Genomic DNA, 12,516 nt, shown 5'->3' on the forward strand with positions numbered 1-12,516 from the left:
GGAGAGGGAGGGGGAGAGGAGTGGGGGGAGGGGGAGAAGAGAGGGGGGAGGAGGAGAAGAGTGGGGGGAGGGGGAGGGAAATGGGAGGCTGGGAGGAGGCGGAAACTTTTTTTCTTATTCTCAATAAAAAAAAATGAAAGAAAAAAAAGGGATAAAAGAACAGGCTGTTCTACTGTTCCTGCTGTTTACCTGCAGCCTCCACACTGATGGCCACTAGTGGCCAATGGAGACTATATTCTTTAATTAGATGTGGGACTGACAGAATCTGCCTTAAATGCCATACAAAGGGAAAGAAGTGATATTTGAAGAAGTATGTTGAGGGCAATGGCTGAAGAAAAAATGAAACTCTTCTATTTTTAACTCTATTTAATGTTCAGCTCACTTAAATGAATTAGCTAAAAATCATTATATTAGTTTATTTTAAATGTTCCTGTAAGAAAATGTAAATGAAGATGGACCTATCTAATGAAATTAATGGGTCCTTTAAGAAATCTGATGGATCATTCTTTGTTCATGTCAATCTTTATCTTTAATTTTGTAGCTTAGAAAAATATGCACAAGGTTTTTGTTTTTGTTTTCTTTGCCTGTATGTATGTCTGTGCATCACATTTGTTCCTAGTGCTTACAGAGGACAGAGAAGGGTATCAGATTCCCTGGAACTGCAGTTGTGTACAGTTGTAAACCACCAAGTGAGTGCTGGGAACAAAACCTCAGTTGTCCATATAAGCAACAAGTGCTCCTAACCGCTGAGTGCATTGATCTTCTGTAGAGACAAGTATCTCCCAGTGCTTGGGGTTTCTCCAGTTTGGTGAGCATCAAATCATATAGCTTCCATGGATCCCTTTATCCAGTGAGTTAGGGACTTAAGATTCCCTCTTTACTTTCAGTCTCAGGAGGGATTTCACATTGCCACAGTGTTCATTCTAAACTGGTCAGTATTGTGGACATTCAAGAGTTACAGTTAGCTATCAGAATTTTTAAAAAATTAATTAACTATTACTTCATGGTTGCTTGGCAACTAAAGAGATAATATTTTAAAAGAAAATACTCTATTAGCGTTCAGATCCAAACACAAGAATTTATTGAGTTCTACTGACTTGTTCAGGATGGAACTAAACCAACCCTCTGGTAGACAAAGGGAAAAACAGCAACATGGATTTTACAGCTTAGCTGGTTTTAAGAGAGGAGAGGAAATAAATTGCATCTCATCTAGCTTGAATTGGAGCTGCCCAATTTAAGAACAAGTACCAATTAGCTGACAGGAAAGCTCAGCTGTGACTTGGCTAAAAATGGGACCTCTTGCAAAATGTACTTAAAACTGAGTTCGATGGAGCTGATTCAGTTTGCATGTGAAAACTGGACGCACAAGACATGTGGGGAAACAGTTTAGGCATACTTTTAAAACTTAAGTGCATTTTACTGAAGATATAGCCATCTATCTTGCCTATAATCTCTCCAGAAATTACATCCAAAATGGCGTATGGGCTCATGGTCTTTGGATGAGGTGTCCCTAGCTGAATTAACTTGATTGGCTACAAGTCAACCTAATGACCAAGGAACAGATCTGGGAATAAGAAAAGCAACTTTAATAAAAAAAAGAAAGGTAAAGGAGATGGGCTTGGAATATTTTGGAGCTTTGCAATGGTGCTGATTGATGTAATAAGCTGGGGAGAAAATTGAAGCAATCCTTTCAGAGCCTTACATTAGCGGTGACTCCAAAGCTTTCAAGGGATGGAATGGTGAATTAATATGGTCTATTTAAAATAGGAACATTTTGATTGAATTTAAAGTTTTTTTTTCAGGGTGAGCATAGTAGTTTTGATTCTGATGCTTAATTTAATTCACCTCACACTGTAACTTTCTCATAAATTAAAATTATAATTCTTAGCCATTAGTGGTGGTGCACACCTTTAATCCCGCACTCAGGCGGCAGAGACAGGTGAATCTCTGTGTGTTCAAGGCCAGCCTGGCATACAAAACAACTTCCAGCATAATCGCAGCTGTTGCACAGAGAAACCTTATTTCAAAAAATCCAAAAATGTTATAATTCTTAAAACATTGGAGATGCAATCATTTTTAATTTTTTTAATTTTTATTTTTATTTTTGTTATCCAGGGCCCCCAGATACAGCCCACACTACCTCGAACTCATCGTCCTCCTGCCTCAACCTCCCAAGGGCTAGAATTGCAAGTGTGAGACACTGTGCTGACATTTCCTGATCATAACCATAAGGGGATACTGTGGAAAAGTATGCGGCTCATGAATCAACCAATACAGCCCCAAGGAAGGAGCACTTCGTGGAGATGCGAAACAGTAGATGACTATTCTCTCTTGAACCTTTTGGAAACAGTTTGAATTTATTAGTAATTTAACAAAAACACTTTGAAATCATCTTTGAAATGAATTGTCAAACACATGTGACTCAAAGAAAAGCAATCAAATATCACAAAGAGAATGGCATCAGGATCCATCTACCCGAATTTGAACTCCATCTTGGCCCTGTCATTCATAGGTGCTCCAGTGTGGAATTTTACCTCTCTGAGTCCAACCCATTTTCCTTATTCTTGACACATGACAGAATGTAGCTGAGCTGTGGCAGATTGGTTCAACACCTCCCCCCCACCCCTGTTAGATACAAAAACACGGTCTCTCTGCCACCTCCATCTGACAGTCTCTGTAAAAGCTTCCAAGCCACTTGGCCTTGAAGTTCAGGTATCCCTATTGCATTACTAACATTAGCCACTAGGTGGAGGTGGAGACACACCTCTGGGAAGACATGGGTCTCAGAGTTGGGCAATATGCCCTTGAGATTCTGGCTCTTTAGAAGATGGACACTAACAATAATTATTACATTTAACTAATTTGTAAACATAAGGTAAGTATAGTAATATCAGAAATTACCCCCAACAAACTTGTTTGCATACCACCTCTGGCAACTGTACTTGGTATCATTCAAAGAAACAGAAGGCTTGCTCCAGGCATATTCTAGCTTAACAGTCCAGTCCTGAGTCTCTTGTCTCTCCACCATTCTGTACCATGCCCATATGTACCCTGCATATTAACATGGGCATAACATCCGCAATACTTATGCACACTGTGAGGGTTCTTGGAAGGTGGAGGACAATCTGGGCTGCTGTGGGACAGAGAGCATGGTTGGTGGCGAATGACAGAATGTGACCCCAATCAAAGTCCTTCAGTGAAGGTTTCTCTGTCTCAATTGTCATGGTTCCTGAGACACTATTCCCCAACACACACACACACACACACACACACACACACTCACACACACACACTCACACACAACATTCATAACATTCTGTGAACACAGCAAACATATCAATCTACTGAACATCCTCCTTAGCTAAAACAAATTTCAAGGTACTCAGAACACACTCTATACTCACACACATTTGGGTAAGAAATATCATCTGAAACACAAGGCTTACTTTATAGTAAACTGATGGCTGTCCCATACACACTCCCTTTCTTAACAGTTGGGTGTTTGGTAGACATGATGAAATGCAGAAACACAAACTACAGCATCAAAAACAAAACAAACAAACAACAACAACAAAATGCTGGGTAGCAGAAACTGCTAGAGTTTCAGCTATTCACTGCCCAGCAGTGTAAAATAGCATCGAACACATGCTGAAAGTCTGGAAGAGATCGAAATTCCAAAGCTGAAACGTTTTCAACCTTATGATGCAATCTGCATCCAGGGTCCAGCTTACAAAGTGGTCCAACACACATTCAGGGTAAGTTTTCCCACCTCAGTTAACACAGTTAAGAAAACCCCTCACAGGCATGCACATAGCCAATCTGATCTGTTCACGGAGACAGTCTTGACCAGTGATTCTTAACTGGGGCAAGGTACCTGAAACAGACCACAGAGACTCTTCAGAACCTGAGGTTCACATCCCATCAATGGACAGATTGAAGCTCGCATCAACATAACTTCCAACGCAGGAATTCTGACAACACACGTGAAGCCAGCAGTGTCTGCTCTTTTGATGTGGCTTGGTCCTCAAACCTCTGGCTTATAAGCAGAACACTACGAGTGACTGGGGCTACCAGGAATGATCCAACAGGTCCCGCTCTGATCTGGGTTCCGACGGTCCTCCAAGCATCCTAACCAACTTTCTGTAGCATCATACACTTGCCTGCTATTATGCACGGTTTCTTTTCCTAGTCTCCTGTTTTGCTTGTTTTTATTTTGTTTTGTTTTGAGGGTGTAAATTGTTTGTTTGGGTTTTGCTTTTGTTTGGGAGAGTTGAACCATAATGAAGTCCTATACATTGGGCCCAAAATGGATCCTGTTGAACTATGTGGATTTGGACAATGATTTATGTAACAAGATTATATGTATGATTTCAGATTCCATATCTGAAATTTACCAAAGACATGACATGTACCTGTTTCTTTAAGTGTTGCATTTTTTTCATTTCCTCAAACTCTGAAGAAAAAGACTCACAGACATTGTGTGTGACTCAGACTGGCAGAATAGAGTCAGAGCCTAAGCTGGCTGTAAATTCCCTGCTTTCCACTAACCATAGACAAAATGAGGTTTGGAGAAAAAAAATAGGCCACTGGGAAAGCCGTTTTTCCACATGTACAGTTCCCCTAGCACAGTTTTTCCCACTGAAATATTAGAGAGTTCAATGGGCGACAGGCAGGTAACTCATCCACAAATGAGAGAACAATAAAACAACATGGTAGAAGCCTCCTAACTTTTGGAATACAGGCTCCTTAGGGGGAAGATCCTGTTTATATCTTTCCAAAGGTTCTCGTGGTTGTTTAATACCAGTCGAATCTTCCATAAAATGTTTGCTTAACATGACTAAAAATGCATGCTAGATTAACCTTGAAGAAAGCAAGCCCTAGTTGAAAATGAGCACAGAAGCACAGGCGCCCACATTTTCCGCCTGATGATGATTGTTTTCCTTTCAAATATGAGGTCAAATGTCACTGATCCCAGAAGCTGTCTTTTGTCTCCCGGCTCTCAGCTGCACTGACTGCCCTGCTCACTCACTCCTGTTCTCCTCCATGCACAACCCTTTGGGAACTCAAAACAATGTTCTGTTCACTGACCACTACCTTTCTCTCACCGGGATAACCTCTTTAATGAGCAAGAAAACCTGGATTCTACCTCTGAACTCTCAGAACCTAGCATAAGACCTGATAGTTTCCCCATGCCCCAGGTATGTGCACATGTGTGTGCATGTACATGTATGTAAGAGAAAGAGACAGATAGAGAAACCCAAGAAGGAGACAGAGAGAGGAACTAGAGAGGTATTAGCCGAGAGGAAAAGAGAATAAAAGAAGATGGTAAAGACATGAAAAGGGAGAGGATCCAGTTGAGCCAGTGTGAGATAGCTCTGGAGGAATATTCCACCAACAGTCTGTGTCTTCTCTAAAGATTCCAATGATGGCTTTTACGACACAGCTCTATAAATATCAGATCATCCCTTTTGTGATAGCTAGCTTTAACTGTCAACTTGAAAAAAAAAATCTAAAATCACCTGGGAAGAGAACCTCAATGAGAAACTGTCTACATTGGGTTGGTTTGTGGGTGGGATGTTGTTTTTATGGAGTCAATTGAGTCAAGAACACTCAGATTACTGTAGGTCACACCACTCCCTAGAAAGGAGGATCCGGGCTGTATAACAGTAGAAAAGTCTAGTTGAGCATAAACAAGCAAGTGTCCATTGCTCTTTACGTTTGAGTGTAGCTGTGATGTGCGGCCTATGTGAAATCCCTACCTTGACTTTCCAACAAGGATAGTGTATAATCTGCAGTAAGATGAAATAAGCTTCTTTAACCTCTAATTTGTTTTGTTTGGGGGGGTGTCAGGATAATTTATTAGAGCAGCAAAAGTAAAACTAGAGCACTCCCTTTTACAACTGTGACTACCTCTAGAGATGGCTGATGGCCACCTGGGGCAAGATGAAGAAACTTTTACTAGATCTTTTCTCCTCATGTCACCGAATCCTTTCCATTTGACATCTCAGCCTTCCTCCCACCCATTTGATAGAGAGTGGATCTGATAACTGGCTCAAATCTGGAACCTGTGGGAAGGATCATGACTTTCCATTACAGTGACTGCATTTAGCCTTCTCATTTACCCAGTGCTTTTCGATTAGATATTCTAAGCAGTACTCTTTGAGTGTCTTACCTGTAAACATCATTTCTAGTACCTGTCTTTTAAGAACATCATTCACATTGCTTCTTTCTGATGTTTCAGCCATTCTGCCTAGTCAGACAGGTGAGCATGTTTTCCATCTAACAGCTAATTCCTCTGCCCTTTGCTATTGTAGCCAGCTGTGTGCCCTGCTACTAGAGACTCCAGCTCTGAAGCAGTGACTCCTCACTAGCCATCCCAAGCAATACCCTCTATAATAGCACTTTTGAAAATGACCTTGCTTAGTAGAGTATCCTGCAGGTCCCTGAGGAAGAGGACCAGCTGGTAGGACTCTGTCTAACGTAGTGGATCAATTATAGCGTTTCCGCTCTCTAAGCCGTGTTGTTCCTTCTTCCATAGCTTTCCACAACTATATTTGGCAAAGCTATTACTTTAATGAAGGTTACTATTTTTGAAAAGTTTTACGAGTCAACAAATGGCTTCTATTAGCCTCATATTTATAGACCATTGGTTAAAGGGCTAAATTTTCCTTGATGGAGGAAAACCTCCAAATCTGCACTTTCCCCTTGTCCTGCTTCATTTTCCAAGCACTCCCCTAATGACGAACTCTCTGATTCCCCTCCAGTCATACTTCTTCGGGTGCATGCCCGGCCAGACTTTCTGCAGCGTCTCCAATTCACTGGTAGCTTTGACTCTCAAGTTTATGTTGAGAGACAAATCTATTATCATTCTTTTAGAAGAAGCTAAGATAGAATCAGATTAGGAGGAAGACAAGCACTATCTCCTAAGGCAATGTGTGAGATGGGTATAGATGAGCCCCTGCTAACAGCTTGATACCCGTATCTTGCTTAGCAAGGAATTCACTGACAGTGCTTTTGTCCTACAGCCCTACAAACACCCAGTTATTCCATTTGTGAGAGCTGTAATTGTCAACTTCAGATTGCCTGCAATCACTTGGGAAGAGGTCACATGAGTCCTGTATATTCCTCAGGTGAGAGAAGGGAGTGCATCTTCCAACAGGAGACCAGGTCATTGATTTACACCACGTACAAGGTTTTGAATGACAAGGGCCCACATAGGCTCACATATGTAAATGCTTGGTTTGCAGCTGGATGAAGTGTTTTTGAAGGTCAGGATGTGTGGCCTTGTGGGAGGGTGTGTATCACTGGAGGTGGGCTTTGAGGTTTCAAAAACACACATAATTCCCATTTAACTTGCTCTCTCTCTCTCTCTCTCTCTCTCTCTCTCTGCCTCATGCTTGTGGATTGAGATATAAGCTCTCAGCTACTGCTCAAAGGCCATGCCTGCCTAATGGCTGTCATGATCCCCACCATTAGGGTCATAGATTCACACCCTGAGACCAGAATCCCTAAATAAAATCTTTCTTCTATAAGTTGCCTGAGTCATAGTGTCTCATCACAGCAACAGAAAAGTAAGTAACACACAATGGAATATTGATGTTCATGGTTCTCATTTGCATCATCACAGAAAACTTCATGAAAAGGCTAGTGGATGGTGATGCACCCACTCCACTCTCAAATGGATTGATCATCACCTTGAATGTTCACATTAGAATGCAGTGTTTGTAATCAGGTAATCGATAAAGCTGAAACAGGAGGATTGCTGAGTTTTAGATTATCTTTGGGCCACATGGTGAGTCCCAAGCAATCCTAAATTGCAGTATGCTTGAAAACCTAACCCTAAATAATACTACTAATAAAAAGAATTTGGGAAATCAAATTATTTAGGTTGCTTCAGTTTTCATACTGCTTCCTGTTTAGTCATGTGACCTCTCCTGCTTGCACTTTTTTCATTTGGATGACACCAACCATAGCATCCCCACAGCAGGGACCAAGAAGATGTTGGTGTCATGCTCTTAGAACTCCAAGACAGGGAGAATGGAATTTCTCATCTTTATAAGAACCTGGCTTTGGGTAATTTGCTAAAGTGACAGAAAATGAACCAATACACTCTCAACTCTGCTATATTGCTGGAAATAGACTGAATCTATTGTTTTCTCTCCCCAATAGTGTCACTTAGCAATATCTGCCAAGGTACATAGTTCTTACAGTTCTCATGTCCTTGAATTTCTGAAATGCTGGCCAACCAAGAGGAAAAATCTTAACTTTGTGTACTTCATGGGCTAATAAGGTCTGTCAATACCTCCAAAGAGGCTTGTTCATTGACATCTGACCAGAGACTGTGGGACCACCTCCAGATTCCCTGTTCTGTTGGGATCCATCACTAATAAACTTGGACAGAGTTTCCTTGGAATTCAAACTGATGCCTACAAAAGTGATTTGATATGAAAGAAAAGAAAGTAAGAAGCAGGACAGGACAGAGGAAGGAAACTAACCAAAGCTACTATTCCAGTTCAAGACCACACTACCGTAGAATATTCAAAATAGTGACTGAGAAATGGGGGATTAACCATACAGAGACACTGAGAAAAGAAAATTATTATTTCAAAGATGTGGTCTTCTGTTGAAATAAATCAAATGACTCTGTGTCTTTATGTCAGTCACTTGTTCTGGACTGGGTGGTAGTAAAATATAAGCTTCCATCATGAGATGGCTCCATCCCAGTGAAGGAAAATTCTTCAAAGAATGTGAGGCTGCCACTTTGGAAATCAGTATGGCAATTTCTCAGAAAATTAGGAATCAATCTACCTCAGGACCCAGCAATACCACTCTTAGGCATACACCCAAAGAATGCTCAATCATACCAGAAAGACATTTACTCAACCATGTTCATAGCAACATTACCCATTATAAACAGAATCTGGAAACAACCTAAATGCCCCTCAACTGGAGAAAGGATAAGAAAAATGTGGTACATTTATACAATGGAGTCCTACTCAGCATTAAAAAATAATGACATCTTGAAATTTGCAAGCAAATGGATGGGGAAAAACATATTGAGTGAAGTAACCCAGACCCAGAAAGACAAATATCATAAGTACTCATTCATAAGTGGCTTTTAGACATAAAGCAAAAATAGCCAGCCTACATTCACAATCCTAGAGAACCTGAACAACATAGAGAACCCTAAGAGAGACATGCATGGATCCACCTAGGAAGGAGAAAAAGACAAGATCTCCTGAGTAAATTGGAAGTGTGGAGAGGCAAGAGGGAGAGTGGAAGGGGAGAGGGGAGGAAGGAAGCCGAGTGGGGGGAAATGTATAGCTCAATTAAAAACAATAAAGTATAAAATAAAAACAAAAAGTCAAGTTTGTAAAACATCAAATAACAAAGTCAAATGCAAACTGAAAAAAAAAGTGAGGCTGTGAACAGCCTGATTATTCTTGCTTATTTAGGGGATGTGGAAAGGATGCAGTTAGTGCTCTTAAATTTCAGTTTTCCAAAAATCCCACCTGAGGAAGAAGAGATGTCTTTGATATCTAATTCAAGAAAAGTCTACTTTAAAATTGAGTTGTATTGAATAATCAGACTGAGGATTCCAAATGAACAGCCAGCTGACAATTAGCAGAACCTAGCAACTGGAAATGACATTTTAAAAAGATCCGATAAAGTACTTATTACCTGATATCATGAGTGTAACTATTTATTCTTCTCCTTTAATATTAAACAACATAACAAAGAAGCAGACAAGTGTAAAATCCCTACCATGTGGAATTTATATTCAAGGAGAATATATGTGTTTAAAAATGCACAAAAAGTAGAACACATAATATTTATTTCACTAATAGTACCATATAGAAAAGATGACTAGGAGATCTAATTTTATTTTTCAGTTATGACATTAGAATATTAATTCTATGAAATCAACACCTTCAAGCCAGTGTTCTAAGACTGGAATATACAATTTACAATATATAATTTATACAATAATATATAATGTATTTTTGACCCCCATAAGCAGTGTGGGATTTTTCAGCTGATGGGTGAATGGGTGGATGATATAAGTTATACTTGTCTGGGACAAGACTCATATAAACATATCCCCTCAGTCCTACACTCCTTAGCTTTGCCTCCTGTCTCCCTGCCCTTCCTTTAATTGCCCTCTTGATTTCTCTGTGGCTGTTTTACTAATGGACAGTCTCAGACTTCAAGGCTAGAATGGTTGGAAGAGATCAATATCTGCTGTGCTTTCATAGCCTTTGGATACTAGCAGAAAATGAGGAAGACAGACAAAGCAAGGAGAAGCTCTCTGATTAGTCTTAGAGCAGCACAGGGCTAAAAAAAAGCATGCTGTGTGGAGGACTTGGGCTGAGCCAGTCCACTCTACAGCTTCCTTCCCCTATCCACACCTCCATTGTCTTTTGCTTTTACAAGACATCCAAGTCCCAGATGGCCCACCCCAATCCCTCTAGCTTCTCCTTCACAGAGGCAGAACTTGAAGAAACCACTGACCTCTTCAGAGGGGCGTCATGTTGCTTCTGATGTTCTATGGACTCAACAGAAACAAATTCCTGCCTGGCTGGAACCTACACTCATGGTGACAAGAGCAGTGTGATCTATAGGAGCTTAGGAAGAAGTCTAGCAATAGAAGTCCTGTATAGACTTGAGAATTTGTTTTTCTGTTCTCTTCCCTCCCCCCACTTCCCTCCTTCCCAAGGGGTCTTAGTCACTGAGATTTATCTTCTTAATTAACCCACGCTCAGTGAGTTCCCTCAACAATCCATCTGGGGAGATAGAAAAAAAGTTTTAGTTTTCTTTGTTTTTAGCCAATTAGGTTTCAGAACTTTTCTAAATCTTTTAGGAACAAACCCTGAAATCTTGTTGATGCGGCACTTCTTAATCTAAGGTTGCCTTCCCACCAGGACCCCAAACCTGTCGTATGATCCGATGGAAAATGGGTAAAATATGGCCTTATAGATCCATCTTTTACCATATACATGAGCTTATATTGGTAGTAGATGTATGGTATAGAGAGAAGGGGAAAGAGTGCCTTATCAAAGTCTGCCTTTCCCAGAGATTGAGTCATAGGATCCTCTTAAAGAAAAGGGAACTGTATAAAAGTATATCTTGCAGAGATGAGAGAATAGTTTGGGTTTGAATATTGTTGTCCTTAAAGCAGTGTACTCGTGTCTATTACCTTTTAACTTTGTAACCACAAGTAGCTGCCAGCTGACATGAGTGTTGAGAGAGCAGGAGGTGTCTGACTTGATATTTAGTTAAGCCTACAACAATGCTGAACTCTTTGTCTAGCTAAGATTATGTACGGGATGGGAAAATGTATTTGAGGAAGCACAAAGGGGAGCCAATGGGGGTTTTTCATAATGATTATGATGTATTTCTTAAATACGATGTATTTCTTAAAATCAAAAATAGTAGCCAATAATAAAACTGTTCATGTAACCCTGGTAAGAAAAACTCTGTTGAAGAGCTATTTGGGACCACTTGAGTGCAATCCACCTGGTGGTCAGAAAGGGGGCCAACACTCTCTCCCTGCCTGAGGACCTGTACCCAAGCCCAGGCTGGCCCCTGGCACATGTATTTTTCCAGTGGATCGCACAGTACTGTGACCCTACAGAATATTGTGGAGAAGCTCTACCAGCCAATCTACTTACACTCTATAGAATGTCTTGGATTTTCCCTCTTCTAAATATATGTACGTCAGCATGTGCTCCAGCAAGATTCTTGCCATCACTTTTCCTGCGGTGTGTTGCTGAGTCCCAGCTGGACCACTTCCAAGTGGGGAGAGCAGAAGGAAGCCTCTGCAGACAGCTATGCTCACAACCTGGAGGAGCTGACAAAATGCAAATCAGAAATCTGTTTGGTGCTGGAGAGAGCAGAAAGTGTGTGCGTTATAAAACATTTGTCTGAGTTTAGGTTCTCATTTTAAGTATGCCTATTCATTCTGAAATGTCAATTGGCACCTAAGGGGATAAATTGGGAATAATTTTCTTTCCTGATTTTTTTAAATTGCTAAAGCCCAACCAGCTTGCTATGTAATTTTAGAGAGCATTTCTAACTATGGATCTCCATATTCTTTTAAAACGAGTGCTGTGAAAATCTGTTGAACAACCTTTCCTCTCTCCTTAACAGCATATAAGAGACATAGTTCCCTAAAAACATGTATTATTGCACCCTTTCCGTTAACATAATATTCAGTTATACTCATGTTTGATTCTTCACTGGCAATCATATTGTTTATCAGTTTCTGTGGTTTTCCATGGTTTTTGTTTTTAAATGATACTTTTAGTACTCTTAGATATTTATAAATACATACACAATTATTTTTCAGGAATAAATTTCTACCGTCGGAATTTCTAGGTCAAAATGTAAAGAAATGAAAACTATTGCTTTCATCTGCTGCAAAATTACATTCCAATAAGTTTGGATTCATTCCCTTTTGTACCTGACCCTCTAGAAAGTAGAGGTACAGTTAAATTTTTGTTTTAATTATAAATT

Source organism: Alexandromys fortis, unplaced genomic scaffold (genome assembly GCF_014885135.2).
Source record: "Alexandromys fortis isolate MF-2015 unplaced genomic scaffold, M_Fortis_MF-2015_v1.1 scaffold_57, whole genome shotgun sequence".
NCBI classification, from domain to species: Eukaryota; Metazoa; Chordata; class Mammalia; order Rodentia; family Cricetidae; genus Alexandromys; species Alexandromys fortis.